The 13,182-nt window shown below is 30.5% G+C and overlaps 1 protein-coding gene across 1 annotated transcript in view; it reads left to right on the top strand.

Annotated features, from left to right (window-relative positions):
• The first annotated feature begins 6,286 nt into the window (after positions 1-6,286).
• LOC118068687 (uncharacterized) overlaps positions 6,287-13,182 on the top strand; it is a 46,413-nt gene continuing 39,517 nt past the window's right edge. The window contains exon 1 of the mRNA XM_035086297.1: positions 6,287-6,892. The gene's annotated coding sequence lies outside the window, so the exon portion shown is untranslated. The remainder of the gene's footprint in view (positions 6,893-13,182) is intronic.

The raw sequence follows: 13,182 nt of genomic DNA, 5'->3' as shown, positions 1-13,182 counted from the left end.
ACAAACGTATAAATATTTGATCTCGTTTAGAACAGTGAGAGGGTGCATTCTACCTCGACGACGCTGTACGCCCGGATATCTCTAAATCAGGGAGATTTGCCGACAGAGAGACTGAGGGAGAGAGAGGAGAAATGAAAGGGAATGGCCATGACGCGGCTTTCGGAGTGTACCCTCGCGCGAGACGGACACTCTGAATAATTATTCATCGAATTTGCATACTGATTTTGAGGTCACGTTTGCTACAGGATGAAGTAATTCTCTCCCTCTTTGCTTCATATCTATACATACGAATCTGCATATTCTGGGTATTTATGTATCTCTTTCTAAGCTTAGATCATTTCCAAATTGTTTTTGAACGTCATCGCTCACTGATGCGTAAAGTAATGACTATGAGGTTTGCCGAGTCAAAGGGGGGTGGGTTTAAACGTAACATATACAGAGAGATAAACGGATGTGTATCGTAATTCTGGACCAAACGTCATTTCATCCTGGTAATTAGATCCGGCTATAACAAATGAACGGAACGACGGTGCTCAGGGTGGTAAGGGGTGAAGCGTAGGGGTAGTTATCGTACCAAGCTTCGGGGAATCCAATAGCTATGAAGTACCACTGTGCGGAGACCGACACTAATTACTCGGAAATCGACGAAGAAAATTAGTTGATTCAGAGTGAAGGAGAAGTGAAAGATACTCTAATGTATTTATTTTATTTTAATACTTTTATTTTTTTGAGCTAAAAAAAATTTTTAAAGCATTTTTTTTATCTTGGAAAAATAATTTTCTCTACTTCAAGTAGTTCATGTTTAATCGATATATATATCATCGACGTTTGGTCAATTTTACTGCGGAAAATTATTATAACGTAAGCTTGGCAAAACGGCCAAGACAAGCTAGTCGAGATAGCAATTAATCATCTCCTACATTTTCATCTTTTCTTGCTGAAGAAAAATGTAAAAAGAAACAACTTTTCTCTCTTATTTTCATCGGTTATTCTCATCTTTACCTCATTCGTCGTTTTCGTCTTATTTTTTACACTTTTTCTCTATCCTTCATTTCTTCACTTAAAATTTTTTTTTCTCTTAGTTTTATTTTATTCTTTTTTGTAGTCGTGGTAAGTGAGGAAAAGCTTTAGATCGATCTAACCTTCACACGACAGAAGGATTACCTGTCTAGTTGAAGAAATAACCAGGTGGAAAATCGCTTGGTGATAATACGCTTTTTAAAATAAAAATAATATTTTTCAATAAATGTCAATTGGTTTCTTGTCATATAAGATCATACATAGTTCAAGTTAATCTTTAAATAATTCAATCATTAATTATCAAATATATTTACAATTAATTTTTCAAAATATAAACTGAAAAAAAAAATTATTTGTTAAAATTAAAAACAACAAAATTTATTAAATGAAAATAAAATTTAATTTATCAGCCACAAAACAAATTATGAATAAATAAATTGCTTTTAATAAATGAATGCAGCCATAATCGTTCATTTAAACGGTTTTAACTAAGCATCAAAAACATAAATTAGTGTAGAGAATAGAATTTACGATTACAAAGAAAATAATGTAATTTAAATACAAATAAAAAGGTATGTAAATGAGGGCGTTTACAGTAGCACAAGTCAAGCTGGGTCAGCCATAGAGGCGTGGTAAATCTTGGGTTCAGGAAGATAGATTCCAACAAATACATGACCACACGTGAAGCTGCAACGATGCTAATGTCAGACTGGGTTCTTGTTGTCGGCTTGTTTTGGTTGCCGAGATGTGACGGGCGACATATTCGAGAGGGTGCGAAACCCACTGGAAGCTGCAGAGGATTGGAATAGAGAAGTGAAGAGAAGGGTAAGCGGAAAGCAGAGAGATGTGTACGCAAATATGTATGCTAACGAGGACGTGAATCCTCGACGTTGATACATAACATTCGAGGTGCAGTCAAAGCTCGACCAATATTGTTGAGTGACGGCACTATCGATACATCAGAAATATTTTCACAGCACGTAGAAACTATTTTCTAATGAATTGCACTCTTAAATATGAATTTAAATAAAAAAAAAACAAAAGTATTTTATCGTGATATTTTTTCTTATTGGTTTTTTTTTGAATCATTTTTAAATTATTTGCACGCTTTAAAATGTTTACAGGTGACGATTATTTCAATAATCAATTGATAAATATAACGATAAAATATTTAAATTAAATGACACGTGTATAGTAAAAAAATTATTTTATTGAAATAGAAATCTGTTCAATGTTTACAATGATATTTATCACACAAACTATAATAAATATTCTAAAGTGAATAATAAACTTGTAGTCATAGACAATATTGTCATAACGATATCGTTCATTAGCATGAAGTCATTCTATCTAATATAACATCCCGATGTATAAATAATTAGTTACAATTAATTCAATTTTCTCATATTATATTGGGAGTAAATTACTAAATATTTACAAGTTAAAATAATTTTCCACGTCACTACTGTTCGTTAATTTCTGATTGGATAATAATAATATTTACTACGGTGTTAAAAAAGAATCAAAAAGCTTCTTTTTCTAAAAAATTTCTTATGTATTAAAATGGCGAAATATGTATGAAATGAATAATTATATTTGCAAATTTCTTTATAAGCTCAAATTTGTTTTGTTTTTATGTAAATGTTGCTTAAAACATTTAAGTAATCGGAAAAAGTACCTACAATGAGAACTTTGAAATTAACAAAATAAATGATGAAGCAAATAAATTTGTCAATGTTGAAAATTACTTCAGATATTATTAACCTGATGCATGAAGATTTTTTCGCCAATGATAAAACAGTAACTTAGTTAGTGTGTTATTGAATAATATCAAAAAAGAAGTTGCCAATTTGTCAAGCTATTGTCAGAAAACTTTATGAGTATTATCTTGCTGGATATTACTAAATTTGAAGAATGCAGTTGCACGTGTGGAATAGATATAACTGAACGTTTTATTATTATAGAAATGCATAGTCAGCATTCTAGATAGTGTAGAGATACGATAGGCAATAAGGGCGACAGGTCGTTACAACGTTGATAAAGCATCGTATAACAGTCTCTAAAACTTTGTTGCAATATCCAATCGAAAGCTTCTGTCCTTACACTTACATACTCTCTTCACTCTACCCTATTTAATCTCCTCTACTCTCGCCTTCAGATGTGGTATGTCACACGGGAATTTCGGGTTCACATGTTTCCTCTTGGGATACTACGTACTCAACTTTGTAAACCCATAGAATACTATGGACAGAAGCAAAAAATTTTAGATGAAGAGTAGATAGAACTTATAAATTCTCGAGAGATGTTTTGTATCTACAAGAATAGAACCGGGATATAGAGTATGATCTCTGGAGACATTTGAAAGAGTTTTGAGCTTATATAAGTCACAACTTTTTTGGTTTTTCTAACATCTTGATGGCACATCAAATATTGTATTAAAATGGAAATAGAAAAGAATAAAGAGAGAATTTTAAAAGCAATTATTATTTTTTATTCAGAAATAAAGTGTAAGTCGTTAAGGCACGTTCATCATCAACGCTTTATTGCCACTTTCAAAGTTTCAATAAGGTCTTACTCATCCTTTCCCTGCTTAAGCTTAAACTCTGCTACTGGCACTACACTAGAGGAATTCTCTTGGAACTTTTAGCATCCAAATTTAGCGTAAAATTGCTATATATTTCTAAAACTATTTGTAGTATCATTGATTGCTCAAACGATATATTTTACCAATATACTATACATCAATATTATTGATTAAAACATCGTTCATTTAAAAAAAAAAGGTTTTTTCATATCTCACGATATCCTATTTTTCAAATTGTGTTATCCCATTTTTTCCAGTGCACAAAAAAATTTTTCCTCAAGCTTCATACCCACTTTTACGTATGGAAAAAAAATTCTATTGTGGTCTATAGTCATAAATAAAAAAAAGGCAAAAGTTTGAACAATTGAACGTCAATTAAGCTGTTGATTACTAATGGAGAAATAAAAAAAAACCATCTAGGGATGGGAAGAGAGTAGCAATGAAAAATCGCGACATACTAGTTTGACAATCGGTATCATCCCTCTTCACCCTTTAACCCCTTCTCTAATTCTCCGAATGTGAAATACGAAAAGTACAAACTCGATTTAAACGAACACGACACGCACTACCGATATAACTACACGGATAACGACGTTTTCGCGTTGGCGCGTTGAGCATCGCGTAATTCGATTTTACGACGAACGATGGGATGAAAAAGGATGGTAGCGGTGTAGTAACTAGGAACGAATAGTGAGAGAATGGGTAGAAATACGCCTATGTCAGTGTCTCGATAATACGGTGGTCTAGTAGTGACAGAATTTTACAGCAGACCACGAAAATTGTCGTTGCTCTTCTACCAGGATGTAGAATATAACTAGTCCCTTTGAAACGTTTGGTCTACCGGATGTACCAACTATTGATGCTGCGTTTGAAAAACTTTTTTTCATCTTTTTTATCATATGGTAACTTTGTCGTGATAAAAATTTTTGAATGAAAAAAAAGGTTTTCAGATACAAATAAGAAAAAAAAGAGAGAAACACTTAATGATGTCTCGATAAAACAAAAAACAACTGCTGAAGATTTTTTTTTAATTCACAAGTCTTGCTTTGAAAACTATTCGATTTTTTATTTAAAACTTAACATTGTAATATAGTGATAGATTTGTCAAGAGAACTTCGTATTATATTAGTATTGAATGAGTAAGTCATGCAAGAGATTGAAAAATTCATTTTTAATGAACAAAGATGTTCTTTGGATTATTCTCTTCAGAATCTGAAATAAAAAATAATAAAATGGAAATCCATGGGATATTGGATCTTTGTTGAAGTAAAAAAAAAGTACTAAAAAAAATGAAAGAGAATACAATTTTATAATAGAAATAAAATTGGATCACTGTAGGACAGACTAAGGGTTCGCAGGTTTGCCGTCACAAAATTCAATGTCGTAAAGTGGAAAAAGTGAAGTCGGATTTGACATGAAAAAGTCGTTTTTACTCGACATTTCGATTCCTTGGAAAAATCATTATCTAATTCTTATCTGCGATGTCGTAAATCAGCTCTTCGATTGCAGGATTTTTTGTGCTCCAAAATAAAATTGAACAGAGATTTTATAAAATGTAATCAATAAAAACAATAAAATAAAAACTGTCAAGTACTTAACAAATTTAAAATGCAAATTTAATCAATTTTTTTTGTCTTCCAATCGTATAAAATTATTTTAACCGATAATTAATTTTATTATAAAAATAAATCAAATGAAATTAAAAAGTAGAAATGATTTAATTAAAATAAATATTTAAATGTTTTTTAAATAATATTGTACACATTTTTTTATGAATGAAAATACCAAATATATTAAAAAAACAATTATTTACTAAAATACTCGAAATGTTGGTCAACATTAAGACGAGTTCAAACCAAATAATTGAATTTTTCTGTGAGATATGCTTCGAAAAAAATTTCATTACTGCCCGATAATCGAAAATATCTTCAATATAATCTGGTGGAGATTTCAAGTGCAGATGCAATTAACTGATCAAAAAAACCTTTACCAAGCTTACGTCACCATTCTTTCCTTTTACTGTACATTCTCACCTCTTTTATTTTTTATTATATTTTTTTTTAATTTCATTTCCTCGTTTTACAAAATTGAAGTTGTTTTGACGTATCTCTATGGTCTATATGGGTTTGTCGATTGGTCGAATTGAAGCAATTACCTTCAGTAAAGGCACTCGAACACTTGGCTCATACAACCTCCGAGTCTTTTGGTCCAACCTCTCCGTCTTATTCTCTTTTTTCATTCCCATTCGTTCTTTCGCGCCAACACACAACCACCCGCGACCATTCAAACGTTCCGGGCCAAGTCTCTTTCTACCTTCACTCCATCTCTTTCTGCCTCAACGGGTCGACGGACTTCTCCAGACCAGTCGAGTGGAAATTTCAAGCCGAGTTCGCAATGTCATATCAACAAATTTCCATTTATTTTTATTTTATTTCAAAATGTCTTCAAGTTATTTGTAACAAAAATTGGTTACTCAAGTATATATAATGCAGTCGGTAATTATCATTTACATTTTGCGAAAAAAAACAAATTAAATCGTCATTGATCTGTTGTGAAAGAGGCTTAAAGAACTGCGAGATGAGTCTCAGTTACGGTTTATAGTAGGGGGCAAAGAAAAAAAAACTAAGAGAAGCGTTCGTGCCTAAGGAAAAGTCGCGTGCTCTGCAGTGCCGGCTACGCAATTGCCAGTGACGCGCCCGCGCAGTAAATCCCACGCATTCATATCAGCAAACAATTGAAATTTTTCGCTAACTAAATACGAAAAAACAAGTTTTACCAATAAAAAAAAAAAGAAAAAAGTCACAAAAAAGCTCCAGTTAAATTTGTTTGCAAATTTAAATTGAATTCTCGTGTTGATGAGGGAATTAAGATCCTTTTGATGGGATGACATCAAGTCGGAGATTGAGTTCATAGGAAATTAATTGAAAAATAAAAAAATCAATAATAGAATTTGTGCAAATCGAGGTTTAAAAAGACTTATATCAAAAAGAATTTTTATTTGTTTGATTTAATTCCTATTCAAATTCGTATTCAATCGTATATACACGTGACAAAAGCTTGAGAGTAAGCGGAAAAAACGGGTGTGTCTGAAAATTTTGCAAAGATCGAGTCCTGCAAGCTCTCGAGTCCAGCGATACGAGAAATTCATGGAAATTGGATGGAAATCAAAGCGTCCTGTAGTACCGTCTCTATACCTTCGACGAGTTGTATTGGATCGTACGAATGTTGAACGAAACTTTGAATGATGAAGTAAAAAAGAAAAAAGATATTCATGAACTGAAAGTAACGGTGAGTATATCGATCAATCTGTTTTCTAACTCTAGAAAATAGACTTTTCTAAAATAAAGAATTCAATTCTTTATAAACTATTTCGAATTATATTGCAACAGTGAGAAAACTTGGTGGAAAAGTAAACTAATAGCAAGGTCAATAGTAATCAGTAGTTCAGTTAAATGTTAGTACTTTCAATATTCTCGAAAGTTAGAAACATGTGTTAGATTATCGAATATTTATTCAAAGTGACAGGGACAGTTTCCAAGTGAAACGTCAAATGTTCTAATGTTCGAAAGGTTAAAGTGACCTCAACATGTCGATATTTCGTGTCTTTAATGATTAGCTACCCAGACCTGACTCAATAATCGTTTTGGCCGGAAAGTTTATTCACCACTATGTGAGCAAACGAGTAATGAAGTAAAGTGAACAGTGAGAGAAGGAGAATAAGTTGACGTACGTGGGGTCACAAGGCATTCACTCGCATTCCTTCTCACGTTCTTTGAAAGTCATTCGAGATTCTTCCCATAAAAAATCTTACTATGATAAAAGTATAATAAGATTGTTCATTTCCATTATTTAAGATTTTCTTTTTAACAAAAAAAAATATATGACACTTTTTTTCATCACGTAACAACGTCTATAAAGATTCTGATGACAAGATTTTCTACTGCAAAAAAATTATTGGGAAATATAAAAGATGAAAAAAAAAAGAAAAGAAAAGAGAACGAGGGTGAGAAAAAAGTGGCTTTCGATAATATAAAAAATGAAATTGACTCGATTACTCAGGGATTTAATATCATAAAATACGAGGATGAAAGAGCTTCTGAAAGTTTAAATAGATTTTTCCGTTCATACTTTATAGCTTCACTCTTTTTCAGCACTTGAAATGATTAATTCCTGCGCCTCGTCTAATTGAAACATCGTACTATCGGTAATTAACGTCCTTTTAATTCACAAGCGAACGTGACCTGCCTGATTCTCAATTTTTCTCACTTTTTAACCGTTTTCATTAATTAGCAAAATTAATATTGATACATTACAAGTAATAAAAGAATTTACAATTTATTTAAAATTTATCATTTATTTTTCATTTTTATTAATTAATTAACCCGATCATGAGGTAATATTAATTATTTATTTCCATCACGTTTCAAAGTGATTATATTTTTATAAATGCGTATTAAATTTTTTTTTCATCTCAAGCAGAAACTAAATCTTGTAGGTTACTGTTGATTTTTATACTTGTGACCTTTTTTCATTCAAAAATAAATTTATGGCAGATTATCACGACAATCTGTGCGATATTTAATCTATTTATTCTATAATATTCGTCTTAATACTCGATAAATTATCATTATTTATTTCGATACTGATTTTGATCATAATATATATTTATCCAAGGATTAAATCTTCGGATGGAAATTATTCATAAATGCACAAAAAATCAGAACTTTATTAAAAAAAAAAAATACTTTCAGTCTAAATTCGGATTATGAGTATTTTTTAATACTAGTGTATGAGACAGAACTAATTTATTATTAGATAGAACATGATTAATTAGAACTGATATGGATGAATAAAATGATTAAGAACGTGTTAATAGCAATTAAAGCTTCATTGAATCAATGTAGAATATTCTTCACTACATGCAACCCCAAGAATAAATTTAATTATAAAGAATTTAGTAACAATAATAAATATGCAACGGATGAACTTTTTTAAAAATAGATACCATAGACAATAATGTATCATATAATCATCATTCTTTTCTCAGCCTTGAGTCAGAAAATATACACGTGCAGTCGATTAATTAGTCGTCTCTTTACGGCTGGACGATAATAAATGCAAACGAGACTTCGGGGCCACAACGGATGAGAAGGAAAAGGTGGAAAGAAAAAAATAAAGGACCAACGCGAAACAGACGTAATTTACGAGGTCGTTAAGCTACCCCATCTCTGAAAACCTAAACGGAGAACAATGTTACCCTCCTAAATCTTCAAACTGGCGGTAGTCACTCACTTCTCTTTACTTGGTCTTCGAAAAACCTTTATCTTTCATCCAAATTATTTTACTAGACCCTCTGTTGATCTTCAAACTCAATCACTACTCCGTAAAGAATAGGAAAATTTTTCATTGACTTTTATTGCCGAAAAGTATGATATTGGAAGTAAAGTAGACAAATAAAAAAACACAGAGACAATATTTTTTAGGGACAAAGGGAGAGTGAATTTTATTCGAAGAAAATTTACATTCAGTGAAATCTCAAAGAGACAATCATTGAAACAAGAGATAAAAAGGGTTCTATGTCTAAAACCTAAGTCCCCTTCTTGATGTATATGTAAAACTGAGGAAGTAACGAAAGAGAGAAGAATAATAAAAGGGAAAACAAGTGACAGAAGTGTACGGCTGTTTACCGCATGTAATACTTGAAGACGTCTTTCGTGAGTTCGCATCTGGCAAAACTACCAGGGAATACAGATAGAGGAGTGAGTATTGAACACGTAAAACATTTAGGGGCTCAAGCAGACGGTGAATAATACATATTGGGAGAAATAGACCACTTGAGGAATTTAAATTTCGTTAATACTTTCTTATTATCCTATTCTTTGTGACATCTCGTACAAATATGAAGAAAATATAGCTAATTATCATTTATTTCTCAGCATTGTACTAAATTTCTTCACATTAAAAGTTTTTTATTCATTTAATAAATGTGAATAATTTGTTAAATACTTAAATACTTAATAAATGCTGATAGAAATTAAATTATCTGGAAACATTCTTTTCAATTTGTTTAGGAGTTTAATTGAAACATGGATATTATGAAGTTGTAACACCATGACTAATAAATACATATTCAGTACAGGCAAATAGAATGATCCATGTACTTATTTCCATGTCGACGGGGGATTGTAGAAAATTCTTGTAAAATATGGAGCAAAGCCAGTCAACAGGGAGTCCAAGCGGTAGTGTACAAACAAGGATAAGACAAAATGAGTAAAAGCAAGGCAGGGAGAAAATGGGCTAGGTTTCACCCGTTTGTCGGACGAGAATGAAATTCTGCGGCGTCTGCGAACGCGAGCTTGTAGAATCCCACCTCCTTCCTCTTTTTCATTCCCTTCTCGCTACCTAGCCCCCATGTACTCCTCTTTTACTCTCACCCTCTACTGTGGTTCGTTAACGTTAATTAAGCCAGTCGGAAACACGAGCAAAATCTATATCTTTCTCTCTTTCTGCAACTCTAACTTATTTTTTACCTAAATTGATACGACCGATTTTACTCGATTGATACTTGAATCAAGTACGAAATAATGAACGAGTAAATACTCAAAACGAGGTATTAAAATCATAAGATCTAAGATGATTAAGAATTTATTCCATTTTTGCTTTTAATCAACTCTATTTGAATAGTTTTTTATTTTCTTTTTTTTTAGTTTTAAGTGATTTTTTTTAAATTTGTTTATTTTTTTTTGTGTAGATTTAAAAAAATATATATAAAAATTTCATTCGATTACTTGTACAAAAGTTATCAATAAATAAATGTGAATGAGTGCGTTTATATAAACATTTAAAGCCCCGAAACTAATATAAGTTTTCATTTTTTTTTCGTTTAGTAACTTTGTTCGTAAATCCGCCGTAAAAACGAAGATTTAAAAAAAACATACACATACAAAAATGTTGACATTTCAATTTTTTAAAGCAAAAAAACAATGGGACCACGATAGTATGAGATTATCATTTTTAAGTATAATTTATTTAAAATATTAATTAATTGTAAATATAAATAACCTGACCGAAAAATTCATCTGAAAATGTTTATGTGTATTTTTTCCATAAAATTATTTTTGATGATATTTAAAATACATCAATTAATTTAATTAATAATGTCAGTATAGATTTATTCAGTACAAATTAAAGCTCCGTTATGTTGAACAAATTAGAGTGATTAATTATTTACAATTGACATTGGTAATATTTTGATTTTCTTATTTTTTCATCCAAATTTTATGCAATTATTATTATTTTAATTTCATATCAGTATTATAAGTAAAATGTCGATTTTTTTTGTTTTTATTGACACATATCCATTTAATAATTTACAATGTATCTTTATTGACATGATCAGCTAAAACAACGAAAATACAAAAAGTAAAATATGATACTTTTGAATATTTAAAATTTAGTAAATTTTTTTTTAATGTTTTTTAAATTCACCATTGAGTTAGTGTGAATTCGATCAAATATTTGCGCGTCGCTAGACTTAACATGAATCAATAATTACGAGAGATTAAAAGCATACGGGCGTGAAGTCAGGGAGGGATGTGAAAAGAGGAATTATATTGTGCAAACTAGTGTATATTTTATGTATACTTTTCGTTTTATTTTCAATTCATTAATTATTTTTATTTTTCAATTTTTATCAATTCATCATAGATAAATAAAATGATGGAAAAAAATGAATCGTTGTATCAAATTTAATACCGAAACATTAATTATTAGGAAATTAATTGCACGAATAAGCCAAGTGTAATGCGGTTGTTGGCCTGTAAATTTTACCAAGATATTTAGTCTAGATAGAGAGTAAGAGAGTAAGCACGAGAAGAGGCGAGAATGGAGATAAAGACAATGAATTATAAGATATAAGTTTAGGGAATAATTGTGTACAGTAACACATTATTCGTGCATTGCTTATTTCCGACTTCTATACCCTCTTAGTAGCACAGAGAATATACTTGCATTCTAGGTCACGAAACTTAATTGAAGCATTAATTTAACCGTTGAGACAAGCGGGTTAATCGAGAGTCATATCATCTTGTCCCTGGCAGTTTTTTTAACAAGCATTTCCTCTCAATTAATTCATTCTACTCTCTTTCCACTTATTTATACCAAACATTTTTTCAATCCACCAATAAAAAGTTTAATTGGACATTGTTTTTTCTTTTACATTATTTTTTTTCAACTACTTTTTATTGCTGCAAATTATTTGAACAATTTATCTCTTTTTATTAGATTATTTATAGCCTTTTTTTATTTAAATCAATTCAAAAATGGTATCTCAACAATTTCTGTGTTATTTGTATCCCCATAATCATTGATTAGTTTTGTTTTTCTAGATAATTCATCGATAAATATTATCTTAATTTAATATTTCCTTATTAATCCATTTATTGATGAATTTTATTTCTTATTTCATCAGCAAAAACAGAACCTTTCCATCAAAATTTAATTAATTCTCCCAAGTAATTTATCATTTTCTGAAGCCGCCCAATTGGACACTTTTTCTTATTTATTTGATCGTAACTCTAGCAGAAAGATTGTCTGAGCCATAAGAATTCTAGTAATTTATTTCAATGCTTGTCAATTTTGTCGAGTTGATCTTCTGGAAGAAGAATACGTCACATTCGCCTTGAGACTTACTGTAGAAATTACTAACAAAATTCGTTGACAGAAACCTGCCAGCGTCGATGTCAAATGTTGTCTTATTCGTTCTCTAGATTTAACTCTAGCCAAAGGGAAAACGTAAAACACACACAGCCTCCAGCACCCCCGTAACAGTATATATTCAGGCCTCGACCCGCATTTGCTTTTGCAATAACGACACCAGCTGTGACTTTGAATTGACATCGCAATTAAATTTCAACCCCTACTATATGTCTCTTGATTCGTTTTTTTTTTTATTTTTTATTTTTTATGCTTCTCTTCGCTTCATGTGAAATCAGAGACTTTTTATGCCAGGACATTTACATGAAGAAGTGACAATGAAAATTGTATGGAGTAAAAGTGAATAAATGAAAATGAGATTGAGAAAATTGAATAATTCATTTGATTCTGACTTTTTAAAAATAAAAATTGGAAAAATCAGACACACTTTTATTGTCATTGTTTTTTATTTTTTTTTCTCTCTTTACCAATGCAAGATAATTTATTTAAAGTTTCTAACAAGTCTTGAATAAATTTACAAAGAATATCACAAGAAACTAAAACCAAAAAAAAAAACTGGATAAATTTTTTTATCGCTTGGAAATTTAAAAATGAAAAAAAAAAAGCCTGTATAAAATGGAAACTCGGCTTCTTTCTATCTAGCTAAAGAAGTAAATAAATTTCATGTAAACTTACTTTTCTATAGATATTTTTATAAAGTACTTTATGTACTCAATATTTATCGCTATTATACAACAAATAAGTCTAAAAACGTAGATATTTGAATGAAAAAAGTGGGAAACTAGGGGATAATAAATACTTTGAACTAAGTATATTTAAAGAAAATAAGAAAATTTTTCAGCCTTTCTCTGGAGATAAAAATA

Source organism: Chelonus insularis, unplaced genomic scaffold (genome assembly GCF_013357705.1).
Source record: "Chelonus insularis isolate UGA/USDA-ARS -01 unplaced genomic scaffold, ASM1335770v1 contig_3_pilon, whole genome shotgun sequence".
Classification (NCBI taxonomy): Eukaryota; Metazoa; Arthropoda; class Insecta; order Hymenoptera; family Braconidae; genus Chelonus; species Chelonus insularis.
The sequence above is the reverse complement of the archived record's forward strand: the minus strand, read 5'-3'. Positions and strand labels throughout refer to the sequence as shown.